General features: G+C 36.4%; 1 protein-coding gene and 1 long non-coding RNA gene across 2 annotated transcripts in view; one reads left to right on the top strand and one right to left on the bottom strand.

Annotated features, from left to right (window-relative positions):
- Positions 1 to 27797, bottom strand: part of CFAP91 (cilia and flagella associated protein 91) — a 116768-nt gene that overhangs the window by 1380 nt on the left and 87591 nt on the right. The window lies entirely within an intron of this gene.
- LOC141561546 (uncharacterized) lies at positions 6280 to 27182 on the top strand. Its single transcript, XR_012488080.1, has 2 exons — positions 6280 to 6569; positions 24340 to 27182. It is a non-coding gene; the product is annotated as an uncharacterized LOC141561546 (long non-coding RNA).

Raw genomic sequence — 27797 nt, 5'->3', positions numbered from 1 at the left:
ATAAGAGTCTATAATTTATAATAGTTTATATTTCAGGTAATAATTCTTGATATATCGCTCCTTGATCTATTTTCTATGTCAGTTATTTTTCCTATGAGACATTTTACATGTATTTTTGATTTTCTGATTTTGTTTTATTGTTTCTTGATGGCTCATTCATGTCATTAGCTTTCACTTCTTCTAAATTTTAAGGAATTATTTTCTTCAGAAGTTTTTGTGCCTCTGTAAATTCTGTTTTCATAATTTTCTTGAATTGCTTACATTTCTTCCCCCCTTCCCTCTACTGCTCTCATTTAATTTTTTAAAATAAACTTAGAACTTTTTTTTAAAAATTATTCTTTAGCTTTTATTTAAAAAATTCTTGTTGGGTTTGTGTCTATTCTACATTTTTCTCTGTGAGGTTTTGCTTATGGATATTTTCAAGTTATTGTCTTCCTCTGAGTTTGTGTCTTGAACTTCCTTGTCACCATAGTGACTTTTTATGGTCAGATTATTCTGTTGTTTTTACTGCTTGCTTATTTTTCTAGCCTATTTCTTGACTTTGGACTTTATGTTAAAACTGAGTTTTGCTCATCTTTGGAAGTAAGAGAGAGGGAGTCTTGCCTGACTTCCTATTTTTATAAACTTCTGTTGCTTTTAGAACTCAGTTGGGAAAAAATGCTTACTTCACTTGACCATCTTGGATCTACCCTCGACAGTTTCTACTGAGAAGAGAATTGTTTTAATGGGGCTCAGCCAAATTTATAAATGCTGGTAAATGGAATCTATGAAGCAAATAAGTAGAGGGAATGGGGGGGAGACATGTGTGACTTGTTGCCTATAGTGTTTGGTCCAAAATCTGTCTCCAGATGTGTCATTGTAGTGTGCTGGAATATTCATGACTGTGTGTATTGGTCCAATATCACATGCTGTTTCAGAAACTACTGATATACAACTATATTGAGAGATTAAGACATGATCAAACTGTGGTCATGTCCAGTTTATAGGTGCCCATCTGACTTACATTAACTGAGTTTATTTCCAATTTACCAGCTCTACTGGACATCCAGGAACCCACCCCCACCCTTAGTCTGGAGGATGTGAATGAATATGCTGAGAATGACTTTCATTATAATAATCATCATCACAAAAATGAATGTTTATATACAATAACCAACTATGACTTCTGACAAAAGTAGATGAATTCAAGACATAAAATATTTGGACATAACCCACACAGAATTTTGTTCAGCTTCCTTGAAATATTTATTATAAAATTTTTCTTCTTTTTTTCCTTTCCCTGTGTGGAAGATTAAAGGGAGAGAAAATTAATGGTTAAATGGTTAGCTAATTTAAACTTCAGATGAGGAAGAGGGGAGGAAAGGAAGGATGGAGATATCTGTATGGAAGGTCTTTGTTTACATTGATACCATGGGAATTGTCAGAGTGATGAGCACTCATTATAATAAGCACTGACATTAAATTGAATTTTAAAATTTACATTTGCATATGTTGTTTCACGTGAGTCTCATAACAATGTAAGTCCAATTATCCTCATTTTTCAGATAAGGAAACTGAGGCTCAGAAAGTTCATAAATCTAATAAACATCAGAGGTGGCATTTGAGGTCTTTCTGGCTCTTAAGCCCAGTTTTGGGAATGTTCCCATTGTCTTTACACAGATTATCTATCCTTCCAAGTTAAAGCTGACAAGAAAAGTTTGGATGATAATTTCATGATATCTTAGAAAAATCTTTTGGTGGAATAGTCAACCATTAAGTTTCTACCTGAAACACAAAATCATAGTCAACAGGATGTCTCCAAAGATTTAATGCAGTCTAATGATTTAATAGACTCTCCAAAATGCATTTAGACTTTTGGAACATTGTGGAATCAGACTGCTAGAAGGGTCCTAAGAGATCATTTGGCCTGACCCCTCATTTTATAAATCAGAAAATGAAAATTGTAAGGAAGTTAAGAAGCTTGCCAAAAGTTACCCTAATCACCAGTGGCAGACCTAGTATTAAAACCTAGCTTTTACATAGTGAGCAATCTTTCTTTTAAAAATGGCAAATTTTTATTTACCAATCCAGACACCTCATTTAACAAGGCCATCAAGTTCTTCAAAAGCCCTCCAAGAAATGAAAACAAAGCAGAAAATGAGCAAGTTCAGGCGATAACTCAAGGTGACCCCAGCTGTGGCCAGGCCCTCTTTAAAGTGACCCAGACTAATGCTGTTGCACAATAACATGTTATTATTGCATTATAACCAAATCCCCTCTCCTTCTTCCATCCCCACAAAATCATGAAACCTCTCTGTAATTCACCTGACTGACTGTGAATTCATCCATACATTGTTCCCAAGATACCCTGTAATGTTTCACATAACGAGGACATGATTTTCTGAATTAAGAAGGGTTAACAATTGGGGGACATTCAGGCATTTGTTCGAGCCACTCCATAGGAGCCAATTGTTAAATTTTCAGCTCAAATATCAGCCATCACTACAAATCACGACTTGATTTATTGTTGTGCTGATAGTCTAAAGAGAAAATTTAATATTGGTAATTCCTTAATTAATTGACCAATTAATCAGCCTTGGAAGTAACTTGTAATTGCAAGTACTTGTAAAATGTTTTGATTAATTGATCAATTAATTGACAAGTAATTGATTAATTAAACTTAAAAATATCTTGTGGGTACATGTTTTTATTTTCCAGAGAAATGGCTTTCATTTGCCAGCATACTTATGGGTACCTTTATGGATCATAAACTCCTTAAGAAAAAATAAACCATGTCTTTTATTAGGCAATGTGAGCTAGGACAAGGCTTCTTAAACTTTTTCTACTCATGATCTCTTTTAAATTAAGAAATGTTTTATACAACCTTGGGTATATAGGTATATAAAATGGATATGCAAATCAAACATTTACTGATAATAAAACATATTTTTTCAACCTCCACATCCAATTATAAGACCCCGTAAAGGTAGCAAACTACACTTTAAGAAGCTTTGAGCTGGTGGACCAAGACTTAGGACACCTATGCCGTAGTCTCAGTTCTATTATAAAATCATTGCATGGCCCCAAACCACATTCCCTTGCTATGAAAGGTCCTTCTATCCACTGCCATAGGAAGTTTATTCCACAAGGGAGAGTAAAATGTTTCCCCTGCCAGCCAATAAAGAGTGCTACAAAGAAAATATCATGGTCCTAGGAGTCTTCATTTTGAGGGAGAAGACCAAGAACAAACAGCTGTAAATGTGTGGCAAAAAAGACACGTCTGTGATGGGGGATGTGGGGTACAAGACAGAGCTAATGTGGCTATAGCCCGAGTCAAACTAGTCTGCAAACAAGAGAAACCCAGCAGGATTGCAATTCATTCTCTCCTAGCATCAATTAGGAATATGGCTAGGAAAGTCAGTGGTTAGTGGCCAATGGAAACTTTTATTTTTTATTTTTTCCCTGAGGCTGGGGTTAAGTGACTTGCCCAGGGTCACACAGCTAGGAAGTGTTAATGTCTGAGACCAGATTTGAACTAGGGTCCTCCTGAATTCAAGGCTGGTGCTCTATCCACTGCGCCCCCTAGCTGCCCCCCAACGGGAACTTTAAGAAGAGGAAAGAAGGAAAGGAGCAAAAAATTAAAGCAAGATAAAGGAGTAAAAGAAGAGAGAAGAGGAGGGAAATAGAAAGAAAAATAAAACAAGCCTTAAGGGCAATTGTGTCTGTTTATCTTCCAGAAGGGGTATAGGAAAAGCCCAGAGGAAAAGTAAAGCTTTGTTGTGATGAGTAATTACAATAAATAATTAGAGTAAAATAATTAGAGAGCCCCTTTAAGTCAAGATTTAATGTGAGAATCTAGTCAGTCAGTCAATAAGGAAACAGCTCTGTTTTGTGTTAGGCAACATGCTAAGTGGTGAAAATTCCTCTGAAATTTCTGAAAATTCTGAAAAATTCAAGTATATAGAAAGTAGTTATCTAGAGATTATGTAATGCAGACTCCAATTATTCATGGGAGTATATTCATGGAGCATCATGGGATATATTGCAGTCATTATTTCAGCCACAATTGCAGTACTTGGGAAGTAAGAATTTTGGCATGAGCTTCAGAACAGCATACAAACTAAAATTTCTCCAAAGAAATGTAAGGAAAAAATAAAGCAGTAAAGGTGGCACAGTGGATAAAGTCCCAGATGTGGAGTCAGAGAGATTTCTCTTCCTGATACTAGCTGTGAGATCCCATTTACCTCAGTTTCCTCATCTATAAAATAAACTGGAGAAAGGCAAACCCTGCCCAGAAAACCCCCAGTGAGATCGCCAAAAGTTGGACATGACTGAAAAATGACTGAATAACAGCCCTGATCAGTGTTGTTTGTAGCTTTATGAAATAAATACTCTTGGGCTGTTTTCATGAATCTTAGGAGAAGTGGGAGAATTTTGTAGTGATTCTACTTGGTAGGTTGAGACTAAAGACTTTTCATTGTCTTTTGGTCAGTAGCATAGGGGGATAGTAGGAATTTTGTGACCTGTTATAAAATATATTCCTACATAATAATAGTTTCTATAAAAGTAGCAGGCAGGTTTGGAAATTATAAGTGTGGACTAGAACTCTGTGGTAATACAGCCATGGAGTTCACCTCCTGCCAGGTGTCTTTCACTTAAGTACAGGGAAAGGTTGGGGTGAGAAGGGGAAAGAAAAGATCAACCAGATAATCTTATAGACGAAGCTCAAAATATTTTGAACATAATTCGTAGTCAGGAAAAATGTTTTCGGTGTGGATAATAAGGGCACAGCAGAGCTGCCTATTAAAAATGATTTGTGTAGAACTTTCTATGTTGAAAAATGTGGTATAGATGCAAACTGCCAAAGAGCATTTCATAATAAGAGGAAGACAGACATTGGTGAGAGGACTTCAGGGACTCAGAATGAAAGGGGGAAGAGAAACAAGGAAACTGGTAATATCTGTTCAGGTAAATCCAACTTAGCCATTGGGGGCTGTGAAAGGAAGAAAGGCACTGAGAAGGGCTTTCAGGAAAAAAAGGAGGGGAAATAAAGAAGGCAGATCTCAGGATGTGTGGAGGGGGAGGAAAACATGAATAAGTTAGGATCTAACAAGAGGGACAGCAAGAAAAGAGCTGGGAGATAGCAGTCCCTTGCAGAGGAAATGAGACAGAAAGCTTACATCCGAAGAGATGGCTGTGTCTGAAGTCTGCAAAGAAGGAAAGGGAGAAATAGAGATCCGAGTGGGGATAACAATGATGAACCTGCTGTAAATAGAAATATAGAAGAAAAGGCACATGGAGCTTAAGAGAAATGGAAGATGGGGACTAGGAGTGAAAAGTGGTGAGAGTTGGAACCCATGAAGGCGCAAATGAAATACACCCCTGAGGAGGAAGCACAGCTTAAATGCTACACTGTATCTTACACAAACCTTATATACCACAAGGGGGTTGCAGCCCATAAGGATGGAAGAGGAACTGGATGAATGAAAAAGAGGCAAATTTGTTGCCTACAAAGGAAATGGGGTATAGGAGTAGGATTTTTGTGTTGCACATACAGTGTGAATGCTTGAAAGATAGGCGCTGCCACAGGATGTGTACAAAACAAAGTCCTGGCTCTTGATGTTTATTTAATGTTTGTGTTTCAGTTTATTCACCTGCTCTTTTCAATTATGTCTACCTCTTTTTGGGTTTTTTCCAAAGATACCAGGCTGGTTTAGGCATTTATTTTAGGATTCAGATTATTTTACAGATGAAGAAACTGAGGCAAACATACAACTAATAAGTGTCTAAGGCTGGATTTGAACTCAGGGAGTCTTCCTGACTCCAGATATTGCATGCACTGTGCCATACTAGCCACTGTGCCATGCTATCTGTTATGCCATGCTAGCCACTGTGCCATGCTCCACTGTGCGATGGTAACCACTGTGCCATTTTAGCCACTGTTGCCATGATAGCCACTATGTCATGGTAACCACTTGCCATGCTATCCATTATGCCATTCTATCCACTGTGCCATGCTAGCCACTGTGCCATGGTAACCACTGTGCCATGCTAGCCACTGTGCCATGGCAACCACTGTGCCATGCTAGCCACTGTGCCATGGCAACCACTGTGCCATGCTAGCCACTGTGCCATGGCAACCACTGTGCCATGCTAGCCACTGTGCCATGGCAACCACTGTGCCATGCTAGCCACTGTGCCATGGTAACCACTGTGCCATGCTAGCCACTGTGCCATGGCAACCACTGTGCCATGCTAGCCACTGTGCCATGGTAACCACTGTGCCATGCTAGTCACTGTGCCATGCTAGCCACCATTCATTTCTTCATCTGTAGAACAATGATAATAATACATGTGATATGGGCACGGGCCGCTGGAGCACTTGGTGAATAGCTAGGTGACATTTAATATGCTGCAGTCGCAGTACCCCTTCCTGGCTTGTGTGCTTTCTTCCTTAGGCTTCCAAAAAGCCAGAGTTCCATTTTGCTATTACCAAGCAAAGGCAAGTTGTTCACAATTTTGCCCACCAGATGGAGCGCTCCTCCAGCCACTAGCCAGTGATTACATCAAGGTTCCTTGGACATATATGTGTATGTATGAATATGTGTTTATAGTATGTATATATGTATATGTGTGTAGAAATGTTTATTCACATATATCTTTTCTCTAATCTCTTGAAAATGCCCATAGCCCAACTCTTCCAAGTTCTCAGCCTCAAAAAACCCAGGAAGAAAGAAATCTTTGATGTCTCAAATTCCGAATAAATCCAGTGTATATTATGAAATATGGCTCATTATTACTAATTCATGTAAACATTTACCTCTAGACAACACCTATGAAATTTCCCTGTCAATTCTGATTCTTTGTATTAGCAGTTCTTAATCTGGAGTCCATGCATAGATTTCAGAGGGTCCAGGAATTTGGATGGGGGAAAACATTACATCTTTATTTTTTTCTTTACCAAGTTCTCACTGAAATATAGCATTTCCTTAAATTACAGATAAAGGCAACAAAACATTGCTAAATTCAAGAAAATTTAAGAAACCTTACTTTGTGTTACTATTATATAAAAACTAACTCTTTACCTTTGGCCATGTGATTTATCAAAGATAACAAAGCTGCAAAGCCCTCCACTCTATGAAGCTCATTGTCCAGTCAACTTCCCAAATTCCTCTTGTACCCACAAAGCATGGAAAGACATTAAGGGCCATAATCCAAGATACTTTTTTTTTAAAGTTAAGGGTAATAAAGTTGAGGAAAACTGCAGGTTGTTCTATATTCCTTCTTAGCTTAGTCTCAGCAGCCAACATGGAAGACAAATTTCATCTGGTTGGTATTGGAGCTGATTTTAGGGCTTGGTGTTTGGGAAAAATACTGCATTCTTTACCTCAATTGCTATCCAGCCTTCATCACTGAATAGGTAACCTCAGGCAAACTGAGACCTGTTTAAAAAAAAAACAACCTTTAGTTTAAAAAAGCCATGGTCCTACTATTTCCAGGGCCATCACCAGTCCTCCTGACCATATCTGGTCACCGGACCCAGAGGGTTCTGGAGAGGAAAGGGAAGCAGGTCACTCTCTGCAGCTCTTCCTCAGTAATCCAATTTGCTTGCATGTCATGGCCACAGGATATCACCCATATAGTCCCTCTTTTTCCTCTACTATAGCACAACTGAATCATCTCTGCTTCAGCTGGTCCTACTCTACCATCTGGCTACTCAGTTTTATTCTTTTTTAATTGACAAAAATCTATTTTCTCTGTCTTTTAGCTCTACCTCTTCACATTGAAAAGGGGGGAAAATCCTCATAATAAATAAATGTTCAAGCAAAACAAATTCCCAAATTGGCCATGTCCAATAAATATATGTCTCAATCTACACCTTGAGTACATAATCTCTCTGTTAAGAAGAAGATAGCATGTTTCATCAAAAGCCCTTTAAAATTATAATTGGTAATTGTATTAATCAAATTTCTTAAGTCTTTCAAAGTGTTGTCTTCACAGTGTTATCAAATAATTTTTTTCTCCTACTTATGTTCATCAGTTCATACAAATCTTTCCACGTTTCTCTGAAAACGTTTCTTTCATCATTTCTTACAGGACCATAGAGTTGCATTACATTTATATACCCTGTTTTTTTTCAGCCATTCCCAAATTGATGGGTACCTGCTTAGTTTCTAGGTCTTTGATGGTCCAAAAAAAAGTTGCTTATAAATATGTTTATATATGTGTCCTTTTTTTCTCTCTTTGATCTCTTTTAGGCAGGAGACCTAGCAGTGGTATTGCTGGATTAAAGGATATAGTTAACCTTTGGGGTATAGTTTCAAATTGCTTTCCAGAAAAGCTGGACCAATTCACAGCTTCACTACTAGTACATTAATGTATCTATTTTTCCTCAACTCCTCTAACATTTGTCATTTTCTTTTTGTCAATTTTGCCAGTCTGATGGGTGGAAGATGGAACCTCAAGGTTGCTTTAATTTACATTTTTCTAATTATTAGTGATTCAAAGCATTTTTCATATGATTGACAACTTAGGTGCTTTCCTCCAAAAGTTGCACATTCATAACCTTTAACCATTAATGAAATGGAGAATGGTTCTTATTTTTATAAATTTGAATCAGTTCCCTATATCTTGAAAATCAGACCTTTATCAGAAAAACTTTCTGAAAAGACTCCCTCCCTACTTAACTACTTTCCTCCTAATTTTAGATGCATTGGTTTTCTTTCTATAAAAATTTTAAATTTCATAAATATCAAAAATGGCCAATTTTATTCTTTGTTTTCTTGATTATGAGTTCTTTTCTCTATAGATTTGAAAGGTAATTACTTCCTTGCTCCTGTAATTTGTTTATGATGCTATCTTTTATGCCTAAATTACATTTATATATAATATATATAGTATAGAATTCATTTGGAGTTTATCTTGGTGTTTGTTGTGAAATATTAATTTATATCTCATTTCTGGCAGACTGCTTTCCTATTTTTCTAGAAGTTTTCCAGTTTCTGCCCGATAGCTTTCCAATTCATGCAGAAATTTTTATCAAATAATGAGTTCCTGTCTCCCAAATTGCCAAATTACTGAGCTCATTTGCTTTTGTATATTGTGCACCAAACGTGTTTGTTTAATTCATTCCCTATTTTTTAACCACTACCAAATTGTTTTGATGATTACCAGATTGAATAGTTTGAAATCTAATACTGCTAGGCCCCTTTCCTTCTATCATTTCTCTTGAGTTTCTAGACCTTTTGTTCCTCCAGATAAATTTCCTTATCATTTTTTGAACTCTATAGAGTAATCCATTGGTGTGGTAACAAGCATCTCTATCTGATCCCCAAAACACTGTCCATACAAGGAAGGAAAAAGTCCAAATTTCCAAGGCAATGAAACATAGTTTGGCTCAGAATTAGTGCACACTTCCTCATTTTGGGCATGGAAAAATGGCATTATTCAGAGACTGCACTCCTTTTCCCCCACCTCATTAGTATTTTATTTTTCCAATTACATGTAAAGATAGATTTCAACATTTTTGTAAGATTTTGAGTTCTAAATTTTTTCTCCCTCCCTTTCTTACTTTCCCCCTCCTCAGCAAGCAATGTGATATAAATTATACATGTACAATCATTTTAAACATATTTTCATATTTGTCATGCTGTGAGAGAAAAATCAGAACAAGAGAGAAAAAAACACCAGAAAAAATGCAAACAAATAGAGATGTAATATAATATAAATAATGGAGAGTAATATGTTTCAATTCACATTCTTTCTCTGTAGTTCTCCCTTTGGATGTGAGTAGCATTTTCCATCCCATGTCTATTGGAATTGAGAAACTAGACTCCTAATGAGAGAACAGCATCTTGAGCATGGATGATATAGTACCAACAATGTTTTTATTGTCGCTGAGATTTCAATCATGTACTAATTTTACTTTGTTTTGTTCTGGGCAGAAAGGGATTTGCTACTGTAGTAATTTGCCATTTTGTTGAGGAACTGAGCTAAACAAGATTAAGTGACTTGTTCAGGGTTACACAGCTAAATTGTGTCTGAGGTCACATTTGAACTTAAGCCTTTCTGACTCCAGGCCTAGCATTCTGTCCACTGCATTACCAATAATGTCACTATTAGCTTATGTCATCATATCATCATTCTGGTCTAGTGGGTAAAGAAAGATCAATAATTCAAATAGATCCGAGGACAATGTCAAATTTAGGTTATGTTCCCATGCTACCTAGCTCACAAGAATAGAATTCCAGAGAGGGCAGGAGACTTCAGAGGGCATGTAGTCCAGACAAATAGGAATCTGCTAGGACTTTTGATTTAATTGAAAAGACTCTCTATTTGGAGTTAGAGGATCTGGGCTCAAATCCCAGTTCTGTTACTTATTTTTAAGCTAAGGGAATTTAGGAAACTCACTTCACTTGTCTGAGACTCAATTTCTTTATCTGTAAAATGAGAAGGTTTAAATAGATGATTTCGCAAGACAATTCCAAAGGACTCCTGAGGAAAAACTCTATTGCAGAGGAAAAAATGATTGAGTCTGAATGCAAATCAAAGCATACTATATGAACTTTATTTTTTGTATGTTTTTCCCCTTTTGGTCTGTTTCTTCTTTTACAACATGACTAATATGAATATATGTTTTACATGATTGCATAGACAAAACCTATATCAAATTGCTTATTGTCTTAGGGGGGAGGGGAAGGGCAGGGAGAAAATTTGAACTCAAAATTTAAGAAAGCTATAACTTGTTTTTACATGTAATTGGAAAAACAAAATATTATTTTTAGACAAGGAGTAGATGATTTCTCTTCAATGCTTTGAGAAATGGTCAATCCAGCCTTGAAGACCTCAAGTAATGATATACTCACTACCTACTAAGAAAACTCATTGCATTTTTGAGTAGTACTGTTAGGAAATGTTTTTCCTCTAACAGATGAAATCAGTCTTGCTGCAAATTCTTCCATTATTGTTGATATGTACAAGGACCTGCAGAGTAAGTCTCACCTTTCTTTTACATGATAATCTTTTACATACTTGCAGACTAATGCCAGTAGCCCTAAGTCTTCTCTCCAAGATAAATATCCTCAGTTTATTTCAGTGATCTTGGTAGAGTACTACTTTACATCTCTCCCTCTCCCCCTTACCTTCCTTGTTTTTGATTAGATACCTCTATCTTTCTACCTCCCAGTTTTAACCTCAGTAATCCTTGAATCTTCCCTCTTCTTTCACATCCTATATTCTAAACAGTTGAAATCTCAACTTTTCTATCTCTACAATATCTGTCATGTAAATTCCCATCTTTCTACTATCACAGCTACCACCTTTATTCCTCATCAGCCCTCACCCAGACTATTATAATAGATTCTTAATTTATCTCTCTCCTCCCAAGACTCTGTTAAGAATCAATTTGGTCAGCTTTACATACTGTTAGATGAGTGTTTACTAAAGTAATCCCATAAGAACAGTTGATACAAAATATCTTCCCTCACCCACAAAAGGCAGTAACACAATCTCCCACAAGCAGATACAAAGTTCAAGAAAAAGTGGGCTCAGACTTAGGGACCACATACATGCGACAAAAGGGTAACTCACAGTCCTGACTACTAGAAGAACATGGTTCCCATTTGGGGGATCCCCAAGAAATTCCTCTTGGGAACAGTGTAATTTCTTTGCTGAGTTTCTTCTAGAGCCATGAGTCCAAACTGCCCCTAGCTCCCAAGGCAGATGCCATCATCAGCTGAAGGATGTGGCCAAGACTGTCCCAACATTCTCCGGACTCTTCAAAGCTTGAAAAGTTCTCTTCCAGCCAAAGTAGGAAAGGGGAGCAAACCTGACCACATGTGCTGAAAGCTCCAATTTATTGAAATTCCTTCCTTCACTTGATAATTTGTAAGTGTTCCCTGAGGAGTGACCAAGTTTCCTTGGCCAATCCAAACTCAATACCTGGTGCATTCTTCTTCTAAATTATTCTAGGCCTTTTATCACTTAGTCTATGGTTTGTGAATATTTAGGTAAAGTATCAAAGTTAAAATGGGGTGAGATGATTTTGTTATTTAGTCTTTTCAGTCATGTCTGGCTCTTCCTGACTACATTTGATATTTTCTTAGCAAAGATACTGGAGTGGTTTGCCATTTCCTTTTCCAGCTCATTTTATAGATGAGGAAACTGAGCAGACAGGATCAAGTGACTTACCCAGTTAGTTAAGTATCTGAGGCCAGATATGAACTCAGGAGATGAGTCTTCCTGATCCAGTCATGGCACTCTGTCCACTCTGTAACCCCACTTTTATATGTTATTATATTCAATGCATATATTGTTTTCCTGATTTTGCCTACTTCTATTTGCATTAGTTCATATAAATTTTTCAGGCTTCCCTGATTCATCACATTCATCATTTATTACAGGACAATAATATACTATTACATGTGCATACTATAGTTTGTTTAGCTATTTTTTAACCTAATTTAATAACCTAATTTTAAAAATTAAATTAAATTTTAATTTAATAATCTAAAATGGTTTCCTAATTAACAACCACTTATTTTGTTTTCAAATCTTTGCTACTACTAAATGCTATAAATATTTTGATTTGCCTTTTTTTCCTCTCCTTATCATTGGCTTCCTTAAGAGCCATATGCTTAGTAATAGGATCTCTTGATCAAAGGATATAATCATTTCAATCAGTTTTTTAGTATTATTTCAAATTGCTTTCCAGAATGATTGGACCAATTCACAGCTCCATCAATAATGCATGAGTGTTCATGTATTTCCTCAATATTTTTTTTATCTCTTCTAATTTTTCTTATTAGTGATTTTGAGCATGTTTCCAAATAATCATTCATAGTTCGCAATTCTTTTGAAAACTTCATTTATGCCTCAAAGTCTTATATATTTGCATTAATTTCCAATGTGAATTGAATATGAGAATCCTTATCAGAGGCATTTAACGTAAATGCTTCTTTTTCAATCAATTACTTCCCTTCTTATTTGTGTCAATTTTGTTGGTAGCTTTTCAATTTCATGTAATTGAAATTATTTATTTTCTCTTTTGTGATTGCCTTTACCATCTTTTTCTTCTAAGAAATCATAATCAAACAAGGGATAGAGGAAATTGTAAAACCAAGAACCATTCTTCAAAGGAAAACTGGTCACAAGGTATGATTGATGAAACTTTGAATTGATCCAAACATTAGAGAACACAATTTGAAATTATGCAAAAAAGTGGTCGAAATTTCATGCCCTTTGACCTAGGCATCCCATTGCTTAGTACTATACCTCAAGGAGATCAGAAAGACAGAAATAAAGATTCAATCATAGCAACACTTTTTATGCTAACAGAGAACTGGAAACAAAGTGAATGCTCTTAAAAGTGGGTGCTTATGATAGTTATAGAAATATGTATAGAAGAATTGCACATGTTTAACAAATATTGGATTATTTGTCATCTAGAGGAAGGGGTGGGGGCAGGGGGGAAACTTGGAACAAAAGGTTTTGCAAGGGTCAATGTTGAAAAATTATTCATGCATATGTTTTGAAAATAAAAAGCTTTTATTTAAAAAGTGGGTGCTTAAAAATGTCAAGGTCTCGTGGTATTTTGATTGCCATTGCCAGTTGATCTGACCTCTGTCTTGCCACAGCATTCTGATGACCCTGGAGAAGAGAATGAGGCTGGTGACTTTGCACAGCCCTGCCTCATTTAAATCCAATTCACTTTCAAATCAAGACATCCCCCTCTTTATGTCATTAGTTAAATAATAGTTAAATGAATTGCTGAAGTGAATGAAATTTCTTCCTTGGTGATCAGCCCCTAGTAATGGTTCTCCCATACATACATCCTTGAGGACAAATACACAGATCACTGGTCCATATTGGAAGCCTTTCTGTCTTATGGGTCCCGCCAAAGATTCCATTTGACTAAGATAAATTGTGAACCCCAAAGGAGCACAGAATAAGATTTTAGTGAAAGCCTGGTAACAGAATGTGAGCTCATTAAATGAATTGAAGGCTTTTGTTAAATAAATAAATTCTTACTTAGTTCTGAAGCTTCACCTGATGGTGTTAATATAGACCTGTGCTTAATCCCATGCCAGAGGGCACTGAGGCACCAATTACTTCCCACTTTAAAACATTTACTGAATGGAACTTGGCACAGAGTGAAAGAGAGAATGATCTTTGCTATTTTGGGAACTGAGCCATGCTGCAGAATCTCTACAGGTGGGCCACAACCATTTACACTTATTATAAGCCTCCCTCGGCATTCTCCTAAGGAGAAGTGTAAACCCTAATTATTTTACAATATATGCAGTGCTGAATTATAAATACTTATCTGTATTTATGAGCACTGTGGAGTTGTAGTGCTTATAGTGTGTCTGAAAGCCTGGAAGGGCAATATAGAATGATAATTTTTCCAAACAGTGGTTTCTTTTGGGGTTGATAGACTCCAAAGAAACCAATCAGTAGATTTCTGAGGGTCCATGAACTTGAAAAGAAAAAGAAATTTACACCTTTAGTTTCTGTGTATTTTATTTTCTGCATTTAAAAAGCATTATTCCACTGCGCCACCTAGCTGCCCTTTTTTTTTTTAATTTTCTTTTTTTGTTTTCTTTTATTTTGCTGAGGCAAGTGACTTGCCCAGGGTCACACAGCTAGGAAGTCTTAAGTGTCTGAGACCAGATTTTAATCCAGGTTCTCCTGACTTCATAAATGTTATAATTATAAAATTAATTAAAAAACAAAACAAAACAAAACATTATTCCGAGAGGATCCAGACTGCCAAAGACTGCCATGCCACAACAAAAAGGATGCTTTCTATACTCAGTTTTCTGCTGAGGCAAACACATCCCTCAACCAGTCATAGGGTTTTCATTGCTTCTGGTGTTAACTATGAAACTGTACTTTTGAGGAAGATCTTGAACCCAATTAAATAGGGACCCCACACACATTTTCTAATACGTTGAAAATGCTTGGAGTACCTCAGTGTCCTTTGTTGTACGTTGGACTGGAAGATGGGGGATACACTCTCATCTCTTTCTTTTTCCTTCCCCAGTACCTTTTGTTCTGAGATTGCCTCCTGTTTATAGTGTATATCTCTTGTGTGAGTGTATTTGTAAGTATGTTGTCTCCCTCGGTAGAATGTACATTATTTGAAGGAAGGGACCTTGTTTTTGTCTTTCTTTGTATCCTCAGTGCTGAGAACATAGTAAACACCTAATAAATGCTTGATGATGATGAAAATGATCCCTATCTGACAAGAATTACTAGAAAAATGGAACGCAGCCTGGGAGAAATTAGGTTTAGGCCAACATTGTATGCCACATACCATAACAAAGGCAAAACAGATATGTGATTGGAATGTTAAAGGTCACACCATAAAAAATTAGAATATGCTAGGGCAGCTAGTTGATGCAGTGGATAGAGCACCAGCCTTGAAGTCAGGAGGACCTGAGTTCAAATCTGACTTCAGACCTCACTTAGCACTTCCTAGCTGTGTGATCCTAAGCAAGTCACTTAACCCTAGTTGCCGCACCAAAAAAATAAAAAATAAATAAAAAATTAGAACACCAAAGATCATGGGATTTAGAGTTAAGGCCTTAGAAATTATCTACTAATGTCCAGCACCCTCAGAAATTTAGAAAACTCACACTATAAGGAAGATCTTGGGAGCTTGCTTATAAAATTTCCAGACAAATGATTTTTTGAAAGATTTCTTCCCAGGACAACTAGCCATTAGTAGAATCCTAAGAACTGTCATCTTTAGAATCATCTAATGTTGTTTCTGCTACATATGCTCAGTGAACTTAGGAAAATCCAGTATGAGAGAAACAATAATTTTCCTTTGGACACTAACTACAGTTATACAGGTAGAGACACTTTGTATTTCTATATCCAATAGTATGAAACAGGAATATATATCTCTACTCAAAACTCTTCAGTGACTTCCTAGTTCTTTCTGGATAAAAGGCCATATAGTCTGGTTTTTGAGACCCTACATGAGTAGGACACCATTGGACCTTCTGCTCTTCTCTTACTCCTAACTTCCCTAAATTCTATTCTAGGCAAAATGGACTACAATACCTTTCCACTTCTGTCTCTTTGCTTACATCATACTGCTCTTTATACCTCTCAACCTCTTTCTCTTTCTCTCCACTTGTTTGTTTTGTACCTAGCTATTCTTAAAATCAAATCAACTGCCAATCTTTCCCAGGCATACATTGCCAGGAATCTATCTGTCCTCCTTTTGTAAAACTTCACATAGCCCACCGCTTTCATTCCTTGGATAGGATAGCAAAGTGGCATAGGAATTATACTAGACTTTTGAGTCAAGACCTGAGTTCAAATCTTGTCACAGACATTCAGTAGCTATGTGAACATTAGGTAAGTTACTCAGCAACTCTGACTCTCCATTTCCTTATCCACAAAACAGGATGATAGCACATACCATTCCCTCCTTCCCCCAATTGTTGTGAAGATAAATGCAGGGATTGTAAGTGCTTTGCAAACCTTTAAAATGACATCTATTATTACTTATCTTGCATTGTAGTCCTTAGTGAATATTATATCCCCCCTGACTAGACAAGTTTCATGAAAGCAGGGAGTGTTTCTTAAATTTTGTCTCTCTTCAGGACCTGAAAACAATGCTAAGGACAAGGTAGGCACTTAATGTTTGTTGAATGGTCATTGTACTGAATTAAAAGAGCCTGGATTGAAATATGTTTATGCCAATAGGCTTTCTGATATAGGTTTATCAAAAAGAGAAGTGGATGAGTAGAATTAATCAATTTTGTGATCAACAAAGAATGGAATTTGTTAAGCATAAAGTGGAAATAACCATGTTTTTAGCTTATGCCATGGTAAGAACTGAAGCTTTCCTAATCTGGGAAGTATGGCAATAGTTACAAGGATAAGTAAACTCCTTTCAGAATAGTTAGATATTCTTCATAATAATTTCTTTTATTGACTCCTCTCTTTGTAAATTTCATCAGTCTTGCCCTCCCAATCTTTAACTACAGATTTGGATTATTTGTCCTTCCTCCTTTCCCTTTATTTAAATATTTTTTTTTTTAACAAGACTCATAACCTTTTTATTCCTGTAGTTTGCTCACTTGTTTCCCACTAATCTTGGCTAACAAGAAAGCTCTAGCTATGGAATATCAAGAGACCAAGTGTTTCTGTTTCCCCACATCTTTCTTTTGGAGGGTGCTATCTCTCCGTTTTCAAAATTTTATAAGAGATTGAGTCAGCTTCAAGACAGAGAGTTGCATTTTCAATATAACCTTTGTTCTGTTCAATGAGTTTAAAGATAGCTGCAACAACTCATTGGTTATCTCCACTATGCCATAAATGAATGTTGATCTTCCAGGCTGCAATTGAGCCGATCACCAGATTTAAGAGGTCAGGGAGTTTACAAAGAGAGAAGCAATGTTGTCCTTTGGCACCAATTCAAGTCATAAGTTCAGGGGTATTATTCTTCACTGACTCTGAGGTTATCTCTGATATCAATTACCCATCTCTTAACACACTTCTTTCCTTTGGCTTTATCATCTGGATCACAGTGAAAGCCAGAAGGATCCCAAAGATATAGAGAAGCCCAGAAAAGGAATTTTGAACAGATCTCTAGAATGTTAGGGTCACAGGTCATGTAATCAAAACTTTGATCAAAATATTAAAGTTTTCTCTGACCATGACAAATAGTTGTCCAATCTTAATTTCAATCCTTCCAGAGATTAGGAAATTCATAATCTTATAACCATATTATTTGAAAGATTTAACCATGTATCTCTGGAGATCATTACTAAGAAATATTAATTAGTTTCTTTATGAAAATCTAAGACATTAACTGAAATTCTTTCTTAAAAGTAAGAGTGTGATCTTTCATATAAAATAGGATGCTGATATTATCTTTTTCTTCTACAGTATTTTTGCATTTGTATTTTTAAAGTATTTTCACATTTGATTCTTTCCTGTAATACTTCTAAAGTAGGACTGGTGACTCATTTTACAAATAAAGGAACTGAGATAGAGATAAACTATGTCTTGTGCTATCTACTAAATGTGGATACCCACACATGTGCCTGTATTTGTGAAATGGATAAAAGAAATTAAGAAGCATTCAGACAAGTAAAGAGAAAAGGTGGAAAGACCAGTATCATGAAAATCCAGAGAGGAGAGAATAACCCCCAAGTAGATAGGAGTTAACTCTGTCAATTGTCTAATTCACTGTTTTTATGGTTGAATGTAGCTATCTTTATTAATAATGATAACTTTTTATTTTTTCAAAATACATGCAAACCTGCCATCGGGGGGAGGGAGCGGAGGGAGGGAGGGGATAATTTGGAAAAATGAATTTAAAAAAATACATGCAAAGATGGTTTTAAACATTCACCCTTATAAAATTTTGTGTTCCAAATTTTTCTCCTTCCCTCCCCCAACTCCCCCAGACAACAAGTAATCCAATATAGGTTAAACATATGCAGTTCTTCTACAGATATTTCCATGTTTATCATGCTGCACAAGAAAAATCAGATCAAAAGGGGGAAAATGAGAAAGATATAAAAACAAAGCAAACAAACAACCAAAAAGGTGAAAATACTATATTGTGCTCCACATTCAGTCCCCACAATACTTTCTCTGGATGAGGATGGCTCTTTCCATCACAAGTTTGTTGGAATTGCTTGAAACACCACATTGTTGAAAAGAGCCAAGTCCATCACAGTTGATCATTGCATAATCTTGTTGTTGTGTACAATGTTCTCTTGGCTCTACTCACTTCACTTAGCAGCCATTCCTATAAGTCCAGACTTTTCTGAAATCACCCTTGGCTGATCATTTCTTATAGAACAATAATATTCTATTACATTCATATACCATAACTTATTCAGCCATTCTCTAGCTAATGGGTATTCTAGTCCCTTGGCACTACAAAAAAGGCTACTACAAACACTTTTGCACATGTGGATCCTTTCCCTTTTATCTTATGGGATCTCTTTGGAATACAGACCCAGTAGAGACACTGCTGGATTAAGGATATGCACAATTTGTGTATAGTTCCAAATTGCTCTCCAGAATGGTTAGATTCGAAATTTGCATTTCATAATGTTCTCTAGTTTTTTGGCCATAAATGCCTTCCTTTTCCACAGATCTGAGAGGTAGACTATCCCTTGTTCTCCTAATTTGCTTACAGTTTCATCCTTTATGTCTAAATCATGAACCCATTTTGACCTTATCTTTGTAGATGGTGTTAGGTGTCTGTTAATGTCTAGTTTCTACCATACTATTTTCCAGTATTCTCAGCAATATTTGTCAAATAGTGAGTTCTTATCCCAGAAGCTAGTTTACCATTGGCATTGACTATTGTGTCTTGTGAACCTAACCTATTCCACTGATCTCTTACTCTACTTCTTAGCCAAATGATTTTGATGTCCACTGCTTTAGAACATGGTTTTAGGTCTGGTTTAGTTAAGCCATCTTCATTTGCATTTTTAAAAAATTAATTCCCTTGAAATTTATGACCTTTTGTTCTTCTTCCAGATGAATTTTACTATTTTTTCTATTTTTATAAAGTAATTTTTTGGAAGTTTGATTGGTGTGGCACTAAATAGATTAATTTAGGAAGAATTGTCATTTTTATTATATTAGCTCAGTCTGTCCATGAGCATTTGATATTCTTCCAGTTGTTTAGATCTAACTTGGTGTGAAAAATATTTTGTGGGAATTCATATTTGTGTTCATATAGTTCCTGACTTTGTCTTGGCAGGATGACGGCCAAATACTTTATATTACCTACAATTATTTTAAATATGATTTCTCTTTCTATCTCTTGATCCTGGATTTTGTTGGTAACCTATAGAAATTCTGATGACTTTATATGGGTTTATTTTATATCCTGCAACTTTGCAGAAGTTGTTAATTATTTCTAATAGGTTTTTGGTTGATTCTCTAGGGTTCTCCAAGTATACCATCATATAATTTGTAAAGAGTGATATTTTTTTTCCTCATTACCTACCCCAATTCCTTCAATTTCTTTCTTTTCTTGTTGCTAAAGCTAACATTTCTAGTACAATATTGAATAGAATATTCTTGATCATATTAGGAATTCTTTTAGTTTGTCCCCAGTATATATAATGCTTGCTGATGGTTTTAGATAGATGCTACTTATCATTTTAAGGAAAATTACATTTATTCCTTATGCTCTCCAGTGTTTTTAATAGGAATGGGTATTGTATTTTGTTGAATGCTTTTTCTGCATCTATTGATATAATCATATGATTTTTGTTAGTATGGTTATTGATATAATCAATTATGCTAATAGTTTTCCTAATATTGAACCAGCCCAGCATTTCTAGAATAAATTCTACTTGGTCATAGTGTATCCCCTGGTGTTAAGTTGCTGTAATCTCTTTGTTAATATTTTATTTAAGATTTTTGCATCAATATTCATTAAGGAAATTGGTCTATAATTTTCTTTCTCTGTTTTGGTCCTTCCTGGTTTAGGTATCAGCTCCATATTTTTGTCATAAAAGAAATTTGGTAGGATTCCTTTTTCCCTTATTTTACCAAATAATGTGCATAGTATTGGAATTAATTGTCCTTAAAATGTTTGGTAGAATTCATTTGTAAATCCATCTGGCCCTGGAGATTTTTTCTTAGGGGGTTCATCAATAGTTTGTTCAATATTTTTTTCTAAAATGGGACTATTTATTTCCTCTCTGATAATATGACTAATTTATATTTTTGTAAGTATTCATTCATTTCATTTATATTATCAGATTTATTAGCATACAATTAGGCAAAATAGCTCCTAATTATTGCTTTAATTTCCTTTTCATTGGTGGTAAATTCACACTTTTCATTTTTGAAAGTGGTAATTTGAACCTAGCTATTTTTAAAGGATCACATGCAGAGCATTTCTTTTGAGTCATTTTTCCTATATATCAACCATTTATTGAATACTTATTATGTGCTAAGCACAGTTTCTCCCAAAACTCTTTTATGATCAGGGGCCTATATTTATTACTAGATGAGCCAAGCTGAAAGGTACACCTTGTGACCTATTATTAGGATAACATCTTATTAGGATAGGAGAGGGCTGATTGGTCCACCTGGGGACTGTACTTCAGTACAAAAGGCACTAGAATAAGAATTCAGCAAGGCCTAGGGAAGTTTCTGCCAGTCAAGCACACAGCAATGAAGGGAAAATGAGTTAGTGAGAAATTTACTGGAGACTGCAAGATTCTACTGAGGAACCTTCAGTCATGGAATCTTTGCTATGAGCCTGCTTGTATATTTTTATGGAGAGTGGTCTGGGTCAACTTGTGAAGCAGCTGAAGCTAGATTTCTTGCAGCTTTCTACTTCTCTGTTGTTATTCCTTTCTCTCCTTAATTGATTCCTTTTTCTTAAATCTCAGTAAATTCATTTCTGACTGTCCAGAGATTCCCATTCAAACCTGCTTATCAAAGGGAATGGCAAGGAGTAGGTACCATTCCACATGCTCTGAAATCATGCTTGATCATTGTATTGATTAAGTCTTTCAAAAGTAAAAAATAGGATGAAATATATTTTTGTATATGGCCAAATGTCAGAATCTGTTTTGCCTTATTATGTGTATTGTAACTTATAGTTTTGCTGAGAAAGATAAGGTATCTTAAGTTAGAAAGGATAAGGTGGTGGCCTTGGAGTCCTGTGCAGTGACCTGTGCTCAAATTCTCCCTCTGCTATTTACTACACAGCAAGGACCATGGGGGCAATATTATTAGCCTAAATTTGTTGCTACTTTAAGAACTTTATTCTAAAATGATATATTTAGCACTTTATAGATTTAAAATATTTATAAATAGATTTAATATGGTCTTAAAATGAAAGATTTAGAGCCTTAGAAGTCATTGAATCCAATATCTCCATTGCAAATAAGGAAACTGAGAAACATTTAGTAGGGAGGGACGAGAACTAGCATTTTTTTAATCCCTTTATATTTATTTGCTTTTCTTCTGATATTTTAAAATAAATTTTAATTTTCAAAATATATGCAAAGATAGTTTTCAACACTCATTCTTGTAAAAGTGAAACTTTGTGTTTCAAATTTTCTTCCTTCCCTTTTTCTTACCCCCTCCCCTAGACAGCAAGTAATTCAATATATGTTAAACATGTGCAATTTATCAATACATATTTCCACATTTAACATGTAACACAAGAAAAAATGAATCAAAATGGGAAAAATGAGAAAGAAAACAAAAATCAAACAAACAATAACAAAAAAGGTGAAAATACTATGCTGTGATCCACATTCACTCCCCACAGTCCTCTCTCTGGATGCAGATGGATCTCTCATCTCAGGTCTATTGGAATTAGAATCACCTCATAGTTGAAAAAAGCCACATCCATCAGAATTGATCACTGTATAATCTTGTTGTTGTCGTGTACAATGTTCTCTTGGTTCTACTTATTTCACTTAGCATCAGGGAACTAGTATTTATTAAGTGCCTACCATATGCCAGGCACTGTGCCAAGCATATTACAAATACTGTCTCACAGTAACCCTGTGAGAGAGGTGCTACTATGAGGCTTATTTTACAGTTGAAAAGATTGAGGCAAAGATTAAGTGACTTGCATGGGTCACACAGCTTAAGTATCTGAGGCCGAGTTTAATTCTTTTTGACTCCAGGCTCAGAGCGATAACCATCACACTCGGAATTCCTTTGTTCCTTGTCTTTTCTCCCCTTCCACTTGGTAGTTACTATGGAGGAATACCTTGGCAACATTGGAGGGAAGGATCATGTGGTTATGCTGTGCCCTAAGATATCCCCTCACCTGAGAACAACCAGGAAATTTGTGGAGATGAGAATGGAGAGTGAGGGATGACTAAGGGGGGGGGGTGACTAAAAGGGGATAACAATTCTGACCAATAAGATCACAACTTTAGAGAGCAAAAAAAACTTGCCCAGAATTACCTGATGGTGGAAAAGAGAGGATTTGAACTCAGGTTTTCCAGACTTCGATTCCAGTTCTGCTTCCATGGAACCCTGCAGACTCTGCTCAGGAAGTCCAGCTTACACAGTACTTTGTAAAAATGATGAATAGCTAAGACCACCTCAGGTGTTGTTAGGACCCTCCTTATAACTGATCATCACAATGATCAAGCATGATTCCAGAGCATTAATAATGAGGATTGCTACCTGCTCCTTGATAGTCCCTTTGGGAAGCAGATCTGAGTGGGGATCTCTAGGCAGTCAGAAACAAATTTACTGAGTACTTAAGAAACAAAGAATCAATTTGAGGAGAGAGAGAACAAGGATCAGGGAAATGAGAAACCCCAAAAGACCCAGCTTCAGCTGCTTCACAAGTTGACCCGGACCATTCTCCTTAGAAATCTTGAAATAAAAATCCAAGTTATTATTCCCTATGTCAAAAACTATTAATCTATAAAATGAAACCAGTCAGTATGGTTTCCCAGCCTTTAAATATACACAGAGAGATTTCTTCTCTCACGCGTCCTAGTGAGATGGAGCTCAACACTTCCTCAACCAGGAAAAGAAGGACGAAATCCTACCTGTGTGCCGACACCTTGTTTAATCCCACTTCTCTCCTCAGGGATAAGAGGGCTGAAGAAGTCACTTTGGAAAACACAAGTGAACAGCTGTAGAAATGAGCTAAACTAACGACATCCTAAAACAATCTCCTAGTTTAGCTGTTCTGTTCTCCCAGAAGCTTCCTGCTCCAAGTTAGAATAAAGCAACACTTTCTCCTTTGAACCTATTCCCAGGTCATTCTCCAGGGTGTGAGCCAATCCTGTCTTACACCCTTCCTTGCTATAGCTTTTAGCAGCCTTGTGTCTGGCACGCCTGAGTCCCAAGTCCAGTGGCTTTTTACCAAGCAAATGGACATGTTACCGTATTTGCTCTCGTTAATCCTCCCTCTCATGATGTTTTCATTCCAAAATCATGAGAAGCAGAAGTAATTCTGTCAGCATCTGAGTCTTGAATGGCTGCTGTTATTCCCAATCCCCTTCTTTCCTGCCCCTGCCCCAAAACTGTATCATTATTTTTTAACCTTCTTATTTGGGATAAGGCTACACAGCAATTCACAGCAAATTTAAAAGGAACCTAAGTATCTCATAATCTTCCTCATTTTACTTGCCTCAAATATATTCCTGATTAGTATTTAATCTGGAAAACATTTCTAATAAGGAAAATGGCAGCGCCTCTACTTGAGCCAATGGGGATGATTTTCAAAGGAATTAAAAAAAGATAAATTCACATTTAGGATTTCCTTTCCTTTCAAGTTTCAGGTTTAAAGTTTTAGTAGCTTTGATTCAGAGGCAGAAAAGACAAAAACCAATTATTTTTTTTTCCTGCTTCATTGCCTTCCAGGAGGTGGAGATATATAACAAGGCATCTCTACATTCTTGGAAGAACTTACCAGTTTGTTTCTGGCCAAGGTCAACCAACAGCCCCAGAGCGAGAAGAGGGAGAAGTAGGAGGGAGTGAGTAGAGGAGAAACTGGGCAATAGAAAAGTGAATCTTCTTTTCTTCCTCCATTTTAGTCAATGGGAAGCCCTTGGATTCTTTGGGTTCTAAATGCTGATTGAGATATATTTAAAAGTGGAAGCCCATGTTACTATTTCAAAGCAGAAAAAAGAAAAAGCTTGACATGGAAATTATGCAGAAAAAATACTTTTCATTTTCCCCATTTTTTTTTTCCCTCTCAACTTGGGATGGGAAATCTCTGGTGGGAAAACGAATATATAACTACAGAAATGTAACTGTGTGAAGAAGTGATTGAAACTGAAAGGATGAGTAGTTCTGAAGAGGCTCTACTTTTTTTGGCCTTAACTAAAAAAGCCATATGTTAAGTGAATAAAGGACTCATGTGAATAAAGGATTCGTGGAGTCTGCTGGGAAGACAGAGAGCCAAGGAGTAGACTTGGTGACAATCAAAGAAATGAAGATGGCCGAGACATCTGAATGGTTTTCAAGAAGTCAGTCAGCTACTATGAAACTAAAGTGGGAGCTACAGTAACTACATTGTGGTATATGGTGGCAGCCAGGGACTGGGATAAGGCAGCAAATTCTAGAGCAAAAAAAGCCTCAGAAAAAGGCAGAGTGCAGCCGAAGCTGGGGTGGTTTAGAGACTTGCAACAGCAGAGTATGAGGTCAGTCCTTTGCAGACTCTTATAGGAAGATAGGATGTAATTGTTGTTTTACTAAATGGGCTAGAATAATTTTCCCTTCTTTGTTCTTTATATGCATATTTTTTTCTGAGACAATTGGGGTTAAGTGACTTCCCCAGAGTCACACAGCCAGGAAGGGTTAAATGTCTGAGACCAGATTGAACTCAAGTCCTCCTGACTTCAGACAGGTCAGGTACTCCTGTTTTTACATTCCATGCTATGTTGGCTTGATGATTGCTGGAGACCTGAATATTTTTTTTTTCTGATTACTCCTTTTTTTATGAATTTTATAATTATAACATTATTTATAATTATAACATTGAGACCTGAATATTTTTAGGAAGAAGTTGGTATTAAGTCATATTCAGATATCCAGAAAGTCTCAGGACTTGAGATCTGGATGGGGGCTAAGCCATTATTTAATCCTTTAATGATAATCTCCTAAAGAGCTTCCTAATTGAATTTTATCCCACAATTTTGTTAATGGCCCACAGATTTTGTGTGTGGTTTTTTGCTTTTTTTTCCTCCCACACTAGACTGGCTTAGCATTGTTAGTTTAATTTTCCAATGAGCTCTAAAAGTTTTTTTTATCTCTTATTTCATCTTATTTCTAAACTGTTTTCTTGGGGTCAATATTCCCTAAATGAATACAAGCCTATTTGATGCAATGGATGAATATGAATACTGTATGACAAAGCATCTTCACTCCAGAAAAATTAACTTCAGAGACCAAAGAACAGAGCCAGATGGTTGTGTTAATAGAAAAAGGCTTCATTTTTTTTTCTCCTTACGAGCACAGTAGGATGAGCCTGTCTTGAAGGAAGTTTCCACCACCTTAGAGACTTGGTATCAATATAAGATATTCTGATAGGGTCACTATTAAGAAATGTGTTTCCTTCTAGGGACAAACTTGAGCCCAGTGACCTCCAGGTCCACAAACTTCCCCTATTTCCATTTTGCCACAGATTGATTGACTTTATACTCTAATTGGGAAAGGGAAGAAAGGAATAAGTATTTATTTAATGTTTCCTATTAAAGGAAGCACTATGCAAGCACATTTATAAATATCTCATCTGAACCTCACAACAATCCTGCAAAGTAAATGCTGTTATTGTCCCCATTTTACAGTTGAAAAACTGAAAGAAATCAAAAAACCTTAAGAGATTAAGTGTCTTGCTCTGGGTCAGAATGTTAAGTATATGAGGCTGGATTTGAACTCAGGGCTTCCCAACTCCAGGTCTTAGGACTTTGCCATCATCTGTCTCTACAATAGAGACAGCTTTTTATATAGCAGATTTATATAGCTAATTTATATAGCAGATGTACCAGGTATTATGCTAAGCACTTGATAAATATCTCATTTGATAGGCTTCAAATGAGCCTAAAAAGCTATATGAAAATCCATTCTGTGCCCTAAAAAAATAAAGCTGCTACTGGGGAGTAGTTTAATAAATTTCCTTCCCTTTCAGTTTGGCTTCTCACTTTTTGATCCGCATGCATCCTTTTAGCAGACCTCATGGGAGGGAGGGGTGCTATACTCCCTGACCTCTCACAGAACTCAGGTTAGAAAACTCTTCCCAATATCTGTAGGTGTTCCCTAAGTTTTTATGAGCCTATCTTCCTTTCCTCTTGCCTTTCCTGCCCTCCTGCCATGCCTTCCCTCACTTTTCAGAGTCCTCTGAGTTAAGGTCACCTACTGCTCCCTCCACAAACACTTATACTTGGCTACAGAAAACTGAGTTTTCTGCAAAGGTTCATTGACAGCTACTTATTTCCTGTGATCCCAACAGAGCACAGGCCCCTTTCTTTTAGTGAAGTTTCCAAATTTGATTTCTCTCTCTCTTTTTTTTTTAAAGGTTACAGGTATTTTCAGCTATGAATGGAAAGTACCTGAAATTCAGTTCATAAACGTGAGGAAGAACTAAATTTTGGGAGAAAAGTTTGAGCTGAGCATAGAAATAATGAGAAAGAAAGTTTGATATCCAATTCTAGTCCAGGAGAGAATGCCCCTTTTGGAGCAGGTAATAAAATGAGGGGATGGAATAAGATGATCTCCAAGATTCCTTCCAGCCCAAACTGCTATAATTCTTAATTGATAAGATCCTTGGTCACTAGAAGGGGTTGGCAGAGAGAGATCTGAAATACTGATAAAATTACTCTTTGAAACAAGCAGGGAGCTCGCTGTGACCAGTCAGAAATCCGAGAGGTTAAATTTCTCCTATAAAAATGTGTCCATGGCCCAACATCTTTGCCAAACCCTTTTTAGGCTAAGTCCAAAAATTCTGCCCCGTGGTGTCCATGATGTTACTCTTTGTAGCTAACTTTTTAAAGGTGAAAAACCCCTCTATGGATATAGTCTGGCCAGTTAAAGGTATATCCTCAAATGGAATATTTCCTTTGTCCGGGTTAATTGTGAGTTCCACTGGGGAACTTCTTTCTTCCATTATTAATTGCTAAAACCATTTCCCTGTCTAACTACATAGCCTCCCAAATTATTTCATAGTCACCATTCCTGACAGCTATTATTCTTTATCTCCTAAATAAACCTACCTTTTGCCAAGAGAATGGCCACTGTGAATTCTTCATGACCAAACACCAACATTTGACACCTGCATCAATCTCATCATTTGGTGCTGAACCCCAAACACATCATTTGGA

Source organism: Sminthopsis crassicaudata, chromosome 3, assembly GCF_048593235.1.
Source record: "Sminthopsis crassicaudata isolate SCR6 chromosome 3, ASM4859323v1, whole genome shotgun sequence".
In the NCBI taxonomy this organism is placed as follows: Eukaryota; Metazoa; Chordata; class Mammalia; order Dasyuromorphia; family Dasyuridae; genus Sminthopsis; species Sminthopsis crassicaudata.
The sequence above is the reverse complement of the archived record's forward strand: the minus strand, read 5'-3'. Positions and strand labels throughout refer to the sequence as shown.